Source organism: Leuciscus leuciscus, assembly GCF_965113295.1.
Source record: "Leuciscus leuciscus genome assembly, chromosome: 2".
Lineage (NCBI taxonomy): Eukaryota > Metazoa > Chordata > Actinopteri > Cypriniformes > Leuciscidae > Leuciscus > Leuciscus leuciscus.
The window spans coordinates 20,499,468-20,515,018 of record NC_138726.1 but is presented as its reverse complement, the minus strand read 5'-3'; the positions used below and the strand labels follow the sequence as shown (position 1 = coordinate 20,515,018).

At 38.8% G+C, this 15,551-nt stretch overlaps 1 long non-coding RNA gene across 5 annotated transcripts in view; it reads left to right on the top strand.

Moving 5' to 3' along the window:
- Positions 1-270: 270 nt before the first annotated feature.
- LOC309486307 overlaps positions 271-15,551 on the top strand; it is a 47,018-nt gene continuing 31,737 nt past the window's right edge. The window contains exons 1-7 of one of the 5 annotated variants that reach the window (XR_014201466.1): positions 271-485; positions 1,575-1,611; positions 1,793-1,863; positions 2,138-2,193; positions 2,436-2,517; positions 2,920-3,030; positions 3,595-4,598. This is a non-coding gene — a long non-coding RNA (uncharacterized lncRNA). Of the gene's footprint in view, positions 486-1,473; positions 1,864-2,137; positions 2,194-2,435; positions 2,518-2,919; positions 3,031-3,594; positions 4,806-5,071; positions 5,087-15,551 lie in introns of those variants that run through there. The other 4 variants (XR_014201465.1, XR_014201467.1, XR_014201464.1 and 1 more) reach the window with 4 other exon arrangements.

Here is a 15,551-nt window from a genome sequence, read left to right as displayed (position 1 = left end):
ATTGAATGGTTTGCAATGTTTTGTGCTTTAACACCATTTATCAAATGCTTAATTACATGACCATTATCAGGCAGTAGATAATGCCTAAGTAATCAATAACTTTGCTCATTGGTAGGCAGTCTTTTTTAGTTAATTATTTTTAGGTTTTATTTGTATAACCTAAAGAGAACGTTCTGGGAACGTTCTCTGCAGGTTATTATTTTAATATCACTTAACAGGCAGATTACCAACTGACAACGTCGTCAGTACGGTCCCCTAAGGTAAATAACTTTTTATTAATGATATTTTAAATTATGTTATACATTTTAATTCTATATGTTTATTTAAATGCTGCGTGACTTTGAAGTGTTTTAATGCGCATGCGCGTAATCAAACACTGGAGCGCGCACGTGTGCTGCGCGAGAGCAGATGGAAACCAGAAACGTCATCAACAACTGACAAACAACAAAACTCCCGTCTGTCGCTGTTGGTTTCACTGCTTTCAGGTAAGTTTAGTCAACAAAATCTCACAAATAATACACACAAACGTCCCTGACACATTTCTTACGTGTAATTGACACGCTTCTGTTGAATATTTACTTTAAAGAAATGGTTTTGTGTCTTTGAAAAAGTTCGTTAGCATCTAAGCTAACCGGTTTCAGAAGAGAACGTTAGGCCTAAGTTACGTTAAAGGAACACTCCACCGTTTTTTGAAATAGGGCTTATTCACCTTCTTTCCTACATTTAGATAGGTGGGCAAATGCATTTTTGTCTCAGTGCATGCATTGTTTTAGTTTGACAGGGTCGGCGCTAGCTTAGCTTAGCATGATGAATGGAATCCTTTGTTGCCAGCTAGCATGTCCTGAGTAAAAGTGATATAAAAATTTTTAAAAACCCACCTAATTACTTCTTGTGGCCTGCATATTCACAACAAGTACAAATAGAGATGCAGATTAACACTAGACGATTTCCTATGCAGATATTGACTTGGGACTATATTAGGGGGAAGCACAGGTGAAGCACTGCTACTTGGGCGCAGAGATATCACGCCCAAGTAGCAGTGCTTCGCCTGTGCTTCCCCCTAATATAGTCCTTAATATATAAGTCAATATCTGCCTAGGAAATCGCCTAGTGTTAATCTGCATCACTATTTGTACTTGTTGTGAATACGCAGGCCACAAGAAGTAATTAGGTGGGTTTTTTAATTTTTTTATATCACTTTCACTCAGGACATGCTAGCTGGCAACAAAGGATTCCATTCATTGTGCTAAGCTAAGCTAGCGCCGACCCTGTCAAACTAAAACAATGCATGCACTGAGACAAAAATGCATTTGCCCATCTATCTAAATGTAGGAAAGAAAGTGAATAAGCCCTATTTCAAAAAACGGTGGAGTGTTCCTTTAAGTTAAGGTCTTATTTATGAAAGTTTGGGTTTTTAAACACATCTTTAGTGTAGATAACAGTTTTTTATAGTTTTGCTGGTAATTTGTCAATGGGTGATTGGAAGTAAGCTAATTTATTTAACCTAAAAGAATGCACTATTGTTAACTTAATCAGTGACGTCACTTACCAATATTGCTAAAATGTGATTTCAGAATAGCGAGAGAGAAAAAAAATCCTCTACAACAAGGGGTGAGTTATTGTTTAATCATGATAATAATTCCATATGCATTTATTTCACAATATATTATCTTAAGATTTTTATATATTTATCTTTTCTGCATTTCACCTCTGTTCTAGCTTGGTTCCTTTTATTAAACCAATCCCATGTAATATTGTTGGCTCTGTGACAAATAGCTTGTTATGTTCCTAGATCATCATGCTGTGATGGCCTGCTGCACCCCCTGTCCAAGAAAATCTCCACGGCTATGAACCATATGACTAGTAAGCAAAACCACCTCAAACATACAGTGCACTACTGTTCAAAGGTTTGGGGTCTGTAAGATTTATGCTTTTGAAATAAGTCTCACATTTTAAAATCATTAACCCCAGGGTTTTTCAGTGAGATTGTCCTTGAGAAGCCTGTAGGCTAAATAATCAGCTAAATAATAGGCGACTAATACAATATTATAATGGTCATAGTTATAATAATAATTCATTTAACTATTATGATAACATGATATCCTGATCATTAGTATATTTTATTTTATTTCTTTAGGTCTGTTTTGAATTATGTTGGCCAATGAGACTGACACCATACTGTCCAACTCAAAGGTATTTATGTATTTGTATGTTTTTTTTTTATTGATCAATACTGAAATTCTTTGTACTTTTAAATGCTGAATGTGTTTCAGGGGGTCGACAACTTTAGGCAGTTATTTTTCACAGATATCTTGGGCAGCTGTGGCTCATACTCTTAGCCTTTAAAAATGTTTGAATTGATATCCCCAATGCAATATCAGGGGGTAAATATATCATTAGAGTTCTTAAAGTTATGGCTTTGCTCTTGTTACCAGATGAGATATAATCCCTATTGTTTGGCCCTGTGATTCTTCAGGACAAGACCTTGATGCCATCCATAGTCAGTAGATGAAGAAGGTGAGTTTAGCCCATCTTGTCAAAATGCCCATCTTGGCGAGTTTCCTCGTAAACAGTCTTGTGTGTTTTAAACAGAAAGAAAACAGATGCGTGTCATTTATATTAGGTCTGCGCATTCGTCTTAAAGGGACAGTAGCCTAATGTACCCGCAGCTGTTTGTGTCGCCAATGGTGATCAAACATCAAAAGAGAAAATGACTTGTAGCTTTAGCAAAGATACATTTAATTAATTTATAGTTATTTTATTTTTACAGTGAAGACTTATTTTACATTTTGATAATTCAATTTCTGTACCTGATGTTTTCAGATTTAACTGAAAAACATAATGCACTGCTTATTTCAACTGTATTTTTCTTCTATTGTATTTATCTATGCTTGTTATCTATTGTAATTTTCTATGCAGGTTCACTCCTCTACAAAATCCCCCCAATAGGGGTTATGCGGAGCGCCCAGCGGTCGAACCGGAAAGAGGTCTAAGCATTTCCGCTTTTCACTTCCGTACACATCTGCAGCGGTAGGTGATCTCGGTTTACTGTTAATTTTCGCTTATTACACTAAAATTCTTATTTCTGTTTTAATTAAAATGTCACGAATGCTAAAATATCAGAAAAGGGAACATCCGAACAGCAGTTTTTGTTGTGTGCCGATCTGCTCTATGTTGGGGAAAATGAGTAGTACAGAAGTACAAATAGGTTCTGTACTCATAAAGTGACATCAACATTCGCGTCAGCAGTAGCATTAGCCGTCAGGCAAATGTTATTTAAATAAACTCCTGATGTACTTACAAACTTTCCAATGCCTGGTTTAATGAGTACAGAACCTATTTGTACTTCTGTAGAAGTTTGGTGCCATTCTGGGCATTATTAGTGGGGTAATTTACGAGATACAAACCTGGAGCCGTTAGCGCCTGCACTAAACCATACGGCTGATATCTCTAAATAAACTCTAAATTTTTCAATATTGTGCAGCCCTAATTTTGAGCATATCTTAAAGTGAACTTGGAATGATTATTTGTGATACCAGATGAGATGTATGTATGATAGATTTTGAACTGTAATATATATATTTTTTTTTTCAGGTTTTCTGGGATCCCAGCGGAAGCCATCAAGGCATCAGATGTTGGCCTGGACAGATGTACCTGTAAACTACACCGACCTTTCCTTTTGCATGGATGGCTGATTATTACCATGTTCTGTGAGGGCATTATTATAGCAAAACTGAGCACCTGTGACAGTGGAATTTGTAGGTGTAAAGTCACAGATAAAAAAAAAAAATTGATAGTACTTTCAAACTTTTTTTCTCTTTCTCTCTCATAAACAACACAGCAGTTACAGGTTTTCAAATTCTTCATTGGAGGTGAGACTTATACGTTATATGTAGAGCGAATTCACAGGTCAGAGTTCACTAGACTTGAATATTATTTTCTCTGTTTTTTATTTGACTTCAGAGTCGAAAGTGGGCTTAAAGGGTACATAGGCTTAATGGATATCCTTACCCCTATATAAAACATTCCTTTTTTGATTTGTAGTCTGAAATAATAAATAGTGCAATATAAATAAATGCAATGTAGTGTTTTCAAATATATACATTTTTCTATACACATTGATGCTGAAATATCTGAATAAATACACGATACCAGCAGTGCTCGTGCTCTCATATCTCCTACAGCTTGTGACACACAATCCCACCTCACTCTTTTCATTTGCTCCGGATTAATTTTAATGCCATTACAGGGCTTGAATTTTGGCATGGGATTGTGTGTACATGTAACGCGTTGTCTTTTTATTTTCTTGTTAAATTTGCAGATGGTTTTGGGAGTTTAAATGTTTTGAGCGGAGTGAAGATTGGCACATTCATGTATATTGTATATAAATGAAGACTTTTTCAATTTTGTTCTAAGTTATAGGCTACAGTTTGCAAAAAGATAGTTTTAATTAAAATGTTTGTGCAGTTTTATTTATTGAAATATTTTCATGTTTGAAATATTAAATGTAAATTACTGTTCCTGAATACATTTTGCTAACGCTGTTTTTGATGACTTATTTTAGGTTGATAATTAAACAATGAATCAACAAAAACATGGATTGTGTGCTGATTTATTTATTTAATACAAACTGATTGATTTACTTATTAATGATAGTTTCTGTAAATTCAATTTATTGTAATAATATATTCATAGGATTTTTAAGTGTTTGAACAATAAACAATGTAGAATATGTTGTTTGTAGACCTATAATTTGTGTACAGGCATATCAGGATGTGTAGACGTTAGGAGAACCTTCCGGGAACGTTCCGAGAACCTTCCGGGAACGTTCCCCTAACCCAGTGGTTCTCAACCTCTCCTGCAGGGACCCCCTGACAGGCCATGTTTCTGTTTTAACCCTGAAATGGCACACCTGATTCAATTAATGAGTAGTTATTAGAGTAGGAAGAGTAGCAATTAGTCAATTAATCAATTAGTCAACTACTCATTAAGCCTTTAATTAATTGAATCAGGTGTGCCATTTCAGGGTTAAAACAGAAACATGGCCTGTCAGGGGGTCCCTGCAGGAGAGGTTGAGAACCACTGCCCTAACCTATAGGGAATGTTCTATTAACGTAAAGAAAACTTTCCTGGCTAACCAATAGGGAACGTTCTTGGGAACATTCCGGGAACGTTCTGGGAACCAAAAACTAACGTTCCCAGAACGTAAAATTGTTAGCTGGGAGGTAACTCTAAAAACTGAAAAGATAAGAAAGTGTGTAAAATAAACAACTAGAAGACGGTCAAAGGATACGTATACTAGTGAAAATTCCAACACAATCCACGCACCTTCGTGAGGCGAGACTTCTATAAACCAGCAGCGGAAACTCTTCTTTTGTGGATATGGGGAGGCTGCAAGCGTTTGAGAGTTGCATATACTACCCCCTACTGTACCGAAGTGAAATTGTTGAAATCTGTATGACTTGAATGAGTCTTAAGTGAGACACTACAGGTGAATAGGGTAACATTTTTAAATATATATATATATATTATATTATATATATAATTAAATTATAGTTTTTTATTATAGTTAAATTTTTTTATGGAATTACTGATATAAATCAACTTTTTGATGATATTCTAATTATATGACCAGCACCTGTAACATCTGAAAACAAATTCTTCTATTAAAATGTACATCTGCTTAAAGTCAAGAAATGACGTGGCTAAGACGTGGTGAGGAGGTTAGAAAATGACCAAAATAATTGGTCATCATGCAGCTGGTCTTTAGACAACGTTGTGGGAAGGTAAGGAAGCGACCAAGCGTTGTGGTCACGAGACTACCTTGTGATGACGTTGCCACAAAGACGTGGCATAGTCTTTTGGTGACATGACGAACCCACGACCAATACTGACGTCACTTTTGGTCGCCGTTACGTCACGTGTTTGCTGGGCAGCTTCTGGCGAGAGCAGGGGTGCCGTGTAAAAACTCCATCAAACATTTAAAAATTGCTAAAATGTTTTAAAAAAATGTACCATCAATCTCGGATCGTCGGATGTCTCTAATAACAACAAATAATGCGCACAAATGTATAATAAAAATTCAAATCATAATTTTTCGGCGTTGAATTGTAACAACAAATAATGCGCACAAATGTATAATAAAAATTCAAATCATAATTTTTCGGCGTTGAATTGCGGGGGTTGCGCTTGCGCGTGATTTAATTCCTGTGCCTCATTCCCAGTGTGTCCACATAAAGCTGCCTATTTTTCATTGTGGCGCTTACGGTCGAATAGCCTACATACGAAAACATTGTCACAACGTCCGTCTTGCCGCGTATATTCATATAAACACATCGGTTATGTATGTCCGTGCTGCAGTCAACGGTAACGCGTGCGATTAATATTTTTCAGTTTAACGCGTTAAAAATATTTAACGCAATTAAAGGACAAGTTCGGTATTTTACACTTAAAGCCCTGTTTACAGATCGTATCTGATGAAATAGAACGGTTAAGATTAAAATTTGGACACATGCTCCTGTCCCGAGAATTTTAGGTTTATTTCGCTTTTGTGGACCTATTTTGCCACACCCGTGATTCTTCCGTTGAGAGCTTGAATAATAGACACTCCAGCCCAGTTGGTGGCGATAATGCACCTTTGCCAATTGCAAGCAAACCACGGGCATTTCATTGAATACACAGAAGAAGCAGAAGAAGAAGCGGCGGAGTAATACCGTAAAGGTGCTGCAGTCTCAAATAAACCTAAAATTCTCGGGACAGCAGCATGTGTCCAAATTTTAATCTTAACCGTTCTATTTCATCAGATACGATCTGTAAACAGGGCTTTAAGTGTAAAATACCGAACTTGTCCTTTAACGTTCCTCTTCATGCAAATGCTTTTAAACCATGCAAGCGAGAAAATACAAAAGAGAATGCACTGTCTGTGATGCTGACATACGACACACACGACGCGCGCCATAATCGACTTCTCTTTCGCTTTGAGTATCCTCATGAGAGCAGTCTTAAATTAGTTAAATAAAGTCTTAAATGATAGTTTAGAGTTGTGAGAAAATGGGACACGTGTGGGATCCACATGTGCAGCAGTGACATCAGAATCAAATAACACTCATTCATAAAAAATGCCATTAAACAATTATTTTAAATATACTGTATTTATGTTGTTTCTACATTAATTTGGAGATTAACTGTGACATTTTTACATAAAATATATTAAAAACAAGCTATCTTGTGCAATTATAACAAAATTATGAGTGAGCAAACATTTAGGTGAGATTTGCAATGGTAATTGAGCAATGTTTATATAGCCTATGAACAGTGGTGTAGTGGTAAAAAAAGAGGTGGGTAAACTATAAATTCTGGTGGACCACGACGTGGTCACCCGGTAAGGTGGGCCACTGCCTACCGGTGTATGTATATCCTGATGACATCGCTATAGGCTATCATTTGATGGTACTACCAAGGTGTTGTAGTATAACCATCAGGACGTCGGTGATGTGTAAACTGAATTTGGCAACAATACAGTGAATTACAGTGCAGTTATTTAATATTTTTCCAAAAAATTATACATTTACAATTGTATATTAAATTAAAAATATATTTTTTTCCAAAATAAGTGTTGTAGTATAACCATCAGGACAGCAGTGATGTGCGAACTGAATTTGGCAACAATACAGTGAATTACAGTGCAGTTATTGAATATTTTTCATAAATAATAATCATAAAAATTATGCAAAAAGATATTTATACAAAATAAGTGTTGTAGTATAACCATCAGGACAGCAGTGATGTGTGAACTTATTTTGATGACACTATAGTGTGTGACAGTGAAGTTATTGACTGTTTTCGGGTTTTGCACTTTTCAGACGGTCCCTTCGGATCTGTCTCGCTGCCGCCTGCGCATAGAGATCAATGTATTTTGTCCACTGTGAGGGAAAGCTCGTTTTGAGAAAATCGAATCTGTGAATTTATTTCCAACTTTACTCAACTCGTCGAGTTGCGCTCTCTGCTCCGTGTTTGCGGGCTGCGCGTTCTGCTCTGTAACGGCCCAAATGCTCGAATCATGTGCCGATCGGCGATCACGCACTGGAAAAGCAAAGTCCGCTCAAATAACGTGAAATTTAGAGGTGGGCAAACGCTATTTCCAAATTTTGGGAGGTGCGTAAACAGCGTTTACGTGCGTTTAGCCTCCACTACATCCCTGCCTATGAATAAAAGCCTTAATTAAATATGTCATCATGTAAAGTGATCTCTTCAGAAGAAATTAATGATTTCCTAGGCTTTAAATGGATGGACAAAAAAATTGGATAATATTAAAAATATCTATATTACAGTAGGCCTATACGGCAGTTCTTCCCTGTGGTATCGAAAATTGACACATTTCAAGGTTTAGTATCAAAGTAGTATCGTGACAACGCTAGTGTAGGGTGCCACACATTTATACAATTTTCAAAGGGTGCCTTGACTGAAAAAAAGGTTGGGAAACACTGCACTAGCTTACCAATTAGAGGTAGAAAACGGGATTTTTCTTACAGTCTTCTGTGTTGGTTCTTTAACTTGTTAATACACTCACTTTTATCACTCTGTTAACTTTAAATCTGCAAATTTCCTCTCTTTTACCCTATCACCATCAATCATGTTCGTCTCCTCTCTTTTTCTCACATACATGTGCGCAGGGTCTCCCCGAATCACATATTATTTTATGTACTGGAAATTTAAATGTTTATGTTGATTTTTATATGTTTAAAATATGTTGTTAATAGTTGGAAAAAGTACTTTAATGTAGCCCGTAGAACAAATGATTTTCATTTAACAATTTTATTTGAAAAAAAAAAGGTATAGAAGAATTTGTTTCATGTAGAAATTATGACTGTCATTACAAAAATAAACAATGTCCAGAACAATTCATTCTCTTTTATTAACACATTTAAAGTTGCATAAAAATAATGTACAAATTTTTTCTTTCCTTTTAAAAAATACAAGTGAAAAAAAGTTAAACAAGAACACCGGTATGTAGTAAAAAAAATATATTTTTCAATCATTCTCTCAAGAAGAGAAAACAGCCTGTCCATCCTCTCCCTACTCTCCTGTGCTCTCCTCGCCTCTGCCTCCCTCTCTAGTTGCATCTCTTCTCTGATCAAGTCCAAAAACTCGTCCTCTGTCTCGCCGCCTTCGTGCTGCTGCTAGTACTGGGGTTGCAGCTGCTGCTGCTGCTGCCCCTGGCTCCTCCTCACCGTGGGCACCCACTGCTGAATTCGGCCCTGGTGTGTCCTCAGGGATTGAGGCAATGACGACAGGGGGGTTGGTGCAATGCCCTTGTCTCAACACCTCATCCATGAGGACAAACCAGGGCCAAGTTTCAGCAGTGGGTTTCCCACTCACACCCTCACCTGTCCCAGGACACTTGCAATCCTATAGGGCAGAGCAAATGAACCATTGTTAACAACAACAGCACAATACATTTCAGCAAAGATGTGTGTATTAATTTTCTTACTTTGTATTTTATTTTTTTATTTTTTGAAGCTGTCCCTTTTTTTATTTTTTTGCCTGTATGGTTACCTTCCCCAGACCCATTTTCTCCTGAATTTCTCTAAAAAAATCAGAAAAGGATACTTAACACGGGGGTGCAATCTTAAGTGCATCGTTAACATTGCAAAATATGACACATCAAGACATGCATACAAAATACTTCAGAAATCATTTTTCTGGATACTCAAATTTGGTTAAAACCTTTGTAGACATAGCTTGCATGACAGCACTACAAAAACATAAAAGTGAAACCCCATTGCCTTATCTACTGCTTTTCTTATTGTTGTGGGGTTTATAGGGTGAGTGATATTTCTTATAATACACAAGTGAGATAGACTAGTGCAAATATTTCAAATAGGTCGTTAAACTAATATTAACACAAGTTTTGCCTCAAACTACCTGACAAATGAAGCCACGCAATGATGATGAAGGAGTTAAGATGAAGTTTATAAGAAACTTTAACTCTGGTTTCGCTAGCTATTTGAGTAAATGAAAACATAATACTTACATTTAAATGTGAATTTGCTGTCCACCACCGAACTCTAGTCTCGGCCGCCTTTAAAAAAATAATAAAATGCTGTCGTCACCGGCGCGCAATGACTTATGGGGTAGGATAGGGTAGGATAGGCCGCTTAGGATCCTTTTATGTATCCTTCCTTTCACGGGGAAACGAAGGGTGCATTTGGCGTCGCTTTTGAATCAGGGTAGCCTTCGTCGCATCGCGATGACGCAACCGGCCTTCGAATACGGCCTTCGAACAAGGGGGTAATGTTTCAGAAAAACTGAAGCTGCCCCGGGGGCCGCCATTGATTAGCAGACAATCACCTGCTGTTAGCATTCCATTGACTCCCATTCATTTTCACTTTGACAGTGAATAACTTTACATCTGAGGCGTTTAAAGACTCCATTTGTCCATTTTTTATTTCTAAAGAAACACAAAAATGTATAAAAGGCTCCATTACCTTGTATCTTACGTTATGGCCCCGTAGAAGCAGTTTTTGTAAAAATAGGCTAACGATTGCGTCATAACCACGCGACTCTCTGTCGCACAGTAGAGAAATTACCGTATGGACAGGAGGAGAAGCTTGCGGGCAATCGGGGGGACGTGGAGGAAAAATGACAAAATAATTCATCAGAATACTTAGCAAAGGTTTCTCCTGCTCCTAGCTCATGGACACCTCCTACTCACACTCTCTGCAAGTTTTGGAAGGGAATGATTCAGATTTCTCTTGGCACAGCTACTAGAAGACAGACAAGTTGCTCACATCACATCTACGTTGTCAAGCTCAGTTTGAGCCTGCGCAGTATGGTCAGCCATCAGGAAGTGAGTGCTTCTAATTGACTTCACTTTTCTCTGTTGAATCCAATGTGGTCGCTGTGTCCATTTCTTTTACTGTCTATGCCTTCGAAGGATGCAGAATTGAATTGGGACAGCATTCATCGCGCAGCGACGCAATCTGCCTTCAAATGCGACCTTCCAAGGATGCAGCCTTTGAATTGGGACATCCTTCGTCGCGCCGCTGTGACGCAATCGGCCTTCAAATACGGCCTTCGGAGGATGCAGCCTTCACATTGGGACACAGCTAAAGGGAGCAGAAAACACGAGGAACAGGTGACAATACTCAGACAAGGAACAGGTGAGCACACTCAGACAAACGAAGACTAATCAATGACTAAACAAGAGGGTGTGGTAATTGGAAACAAGGAGGACAAACAAAGACAGAGCCATGTGTTCAAGCACAACATAACCAAAAACACATTAAACAAACAAAGACAAGACTGACAGAACTGTAAGAGGAGAACTCTGACAATACCAGCTTATTACAATTAAACTGTATTTAACTACCTTTTCTTCGACATAGTTGCTCAGATTATTTCCATCTGATATAGTGACAATCCTTGATTATTTTAACCTGAGTCTGGATGTTACCTTTCAGAATCATCAGTTGTGGGTCAACTTTCAGTCCATCAATGAGTGCATAGCCTTCTTTTAGGAACGCTCTTTTCCCAGTTCGTGCTGGGTAATGGTGTGTTTATATCCTACTTTGGTACTTTCTTCCATCATCACTTTAACTTCTTCATCATCACATGCCTCCATGTGCGCGGTCATGTTAAAGTCATGGTCAGCTAGCCTAGTATCTACTTGGTTAGACATCTCATTTACATTTGAAGGAACGAAGAGTCTTAGGTAGCACAACAAAACCAAAATTCAATTAATAATGGATACAGTTTCCACACAACTGGTTGTTTTCTTTGCCAGAGGTATCGATTATAGGAGATTATTATGCTATTTTTATCAGAGCCTGCATAAATGCGATCGCTCTCTGCGCCATCTTGGATTTCCCCTCCTGACAGAATTTTTTGAAACAGATATTTTGGAATATAGAATTAGACTGAATGTGAGGTGTAGCTTACTATAATTTTCAGGTGAAATTGGACTATGAAATAAACATTTATTTATTTTATTTATTTTATTTATTTATTTATTTTATTTTATTTATTTTATTTCATTAATTCAGACAGACCGACTGAATAAATTAATGTAAAATCGCGTTCGCCGGAAGATCACTTGTTGTCAGATCAGTTCGCTGACGGTCATACTGTAATAGCCAGTGTATGTGCACCATGAAATTGCATGGCGGCCTAAGGCACACCTGTGCAATAATTATGCTGTCTAATCAGCATCTTGATATGCCACACCTGTGAGGTGGATGGATTATCTCAGCAAAGGAGAAGTGCTCACTAACAGTGTATATAGTGTGTATATACAGTGGGTACGGAAAGTATTCAGACCCCCTTACATTTTTCACTCTTTGTTATATTGCAGCGGTTTGCTAAAATCATTTAAGTTCTTTTTTTTTTCCTCATTATTGTACACACAGCACCCCATATTGACAGAAAAACACAGAATTGTTGACATTTTTGCACAATTATTAAAAAAGAAACACTGAAATATCACATGGTCCTAAGTATTCAGACCCTTTGCTGTGACACTCATATATTTAACTCAGGTGATGTCCATTTCTTCTGATCATCCTTGAGATGGTTCTACACCTTCATTTGAGTCCAGCTGTGTTTGATTATACTGATTGGACTTGATTAGGAAAGCCACACACCTGTCTATATAAGACCTTACAGCTCACAGTGCATGTCAGAGCAAATGAGAATCATGAGGTCAAAGGAACTGCACAGTGGCCTCCATAATCCTTAAATGGAAGACGTTTGGGACGACCAGAACCCTTCCTAGAGCTGGCCGTCCGGCCAAACTGAGCTATCGGGGGAGAAGAGCCTTGGTGAAAGAGGTAAAGAAGAACCCAAAGATCACTGTGGCTGAGCTCCAGAGATGCAGTCGGGAGATGGGAGAAAGTTGTAGTAAGTCAACCATCACTGCAGCCATCCACCAGTCGGGGCTTTATGGCAGAGAGGCCCGACGGAAGCCTCTCCTCAGTGCAAGACACATGAAAGCCCGCATGGAGTTTGCTAAAAAAACACCTGAAGGACTCCAAGATGGTGATAAATAAGATTCTCTGGTCTGATGAGACCAAGATAGAACTTTTTGGCCTAAATTCTAAGCGGTATGTGTGGAGAAAACCAGGCACTGCTCATCACCTGTCCAATACAGTCTCAACAGTGAAGCATGGTGGTGGCAGCATCAGGCTGTGGGGGTGTTTTTCAGCTGCAGGGACAGGACGACTGGTTGCAATGGAGGGAAAGATGAATGCGACCTCAGACTGGGCCGAAGGTTCACCTTCCAACAAGACAATGACCCTAAGCACACAGCTAAAATAATGAAGGAGTGGCTTCACAACAACTCCGTGACTGTTCTTGAATGGCCCAGCCAGAGCCCTGACTTAAGCCCAATTGAGCATCTCTGGAGAGACCTGAAAATGGCTGTTCACCAACGTTTACCATCCAACCTGACAGAACTGGAGAGGATCTGCAAGGAGGAATGGCAGAGGATACCCAAATCCAGGTGTGAAAAACTTGTTGCATCCAAAAAGACTGTATTAGATCAAAAGGGTGCTTCTACTAAATACTGAGCAAAGGATCTGAATATGAACTTAGGACCAGGCGATATTTCAGTTTTTCTTTTTTAATAAATGTGCAAAAATGTCAACACTTCTGTGTTTTTCTGTCAATATGGGGTGCTGTGTGTACAATAATGAGGAAAAAAATTAACTTAAATGATTTTAGCAAATGGCTGCAATATAACAAAGAGTGAAAAATGTAAGGGGGTCTGAATACTTTCCGTACCCACTGTATATATATATATATATATATGTATATATTAGTGCTGTCAGTTAAACTCGTTATTAACGGCGTTAACACAAACCCATTTTAACGGCGTAAAAAAAAATTACCGCGAGATTAACGTTCTTTTTGGCATAGCAAACTTTGTAGAAAAACTACAACACCACACCGGATCTAGCTATACCGGAAACAAAACAACCGGCACGCCGCACACACTTGTTTGGGCTTGCGAGCCGGCCAAAGAGTATGGGATCAAATTCCCGCCAAATATATAGCGGTCACGTATAAAAAAATAATAAGCGTGAATCAAAAATTTAAAAACACATGTAAAAATATATTGCACAAACTGAAAAAAAGAATGCAAAATGATCAGAATAGCAAACAACGTGGTCACGGATCAAAATATAATAAGCGTGAATCAAGAAATAACAAGCATGAATAAAAACTTTAAACACATTAAAAGTTATTTTGCAGAAAACTTAAACTATGGTCATGCTTTCTTAAAAAGTATGTTTTCCTTGGTTTTATTACTGTGTTCTTTGTGCTTTCTTGCATTTTCTGCTCATATTTTACTCTTTTTGTACGCTTGTGCTGTTTTTCTCTTCGCTCTTCTTTCTATGTTCTGCGCTTGCTTTCCCAAATGTTGCAGTTCGAGTTTCATGTAAATTAGGGCGGGCTTAAGCGTCACCATTGGTCCACTAGTTCTAGATTGACAGCTACTCCTCTAGCCAATCAATCGAAGAGGGGAGTTGACGTCACACCAATGCGACTCGTGGCTACTGATGCTTATGTAGGAGTACAAGCTGTTTATGTTTGTACAATTTCTTCAATTCCATTATAATATACTAAAATGTTATTTTTCTAATACTTTTATATACTGTTCAATTTCTTATTTGTGCTTTGTTATGTGCATTTATTAAATTAATTATTTTCGCTTGGCATACCAGCGTGATTACGTCACCGCACACTTCAGTGGTTGGTGCGCGCCCGTGATGCACTTCATTCTGAGGGCGCTTTCAGGGCGCTTTCACACTGGCAGTTTAGTGCGGACCAGGGCACGGTTCGCATGAAAAATCGCTAATGTGAACGCTGTCATCGGACCCGGGTGCGCACTAGAGTACCGAACCCGAGACTACCTGGAGGAGGTGGTCTGAGCTCGGTTGCTCCCGAACCGTGGTGCGGTTCGCGTTAATGTGCAAGCAACACGGACTCGGGTGCGCGCTTGTTCAGGAAGTATAGTATCCCGCGCATGCGTATCACTGTGGATATCATTGTTTGATTGCGTTTGCGATGACGTAAGATCACTGCAAACGCACCTGGGTTCGATACAACTAATTGAGTGTGAAACCAGACCAACGCTGCGGGGGGCGCCGGGAACGAGCGCACTCGGGTTCGGACCGCAGCAAACGAACCCAGTGGAAAAACGCCCTCACACTGGCAGTTTAGTGCGGACCGGGGCACGGTTCGCATGAAAAATCGTTAATGTGAACGCTGTCATCGGACCCGGGTGCGCACTAGAGTACCGAACCCGAGACTACCTGGAGGAGGTGGTCTGAGCTCGGTTTCTCCCGAACCGTGGTGCAGTTCGCGTTAATGTGCAAGCAACACGGACTCGGGTGCGCGCTTGTTCAGGAAGTATAGTATCCCGCGCATGCGTATCACTGTCGATATCATTGTTTGATTGCGTTTGCGATGACGTAAGATCACTGCAAATGCACCTGGGTTCGATACAACTAATTGAGTGTGAAACCAGACCAACGCTGCGGGGGGCGCCG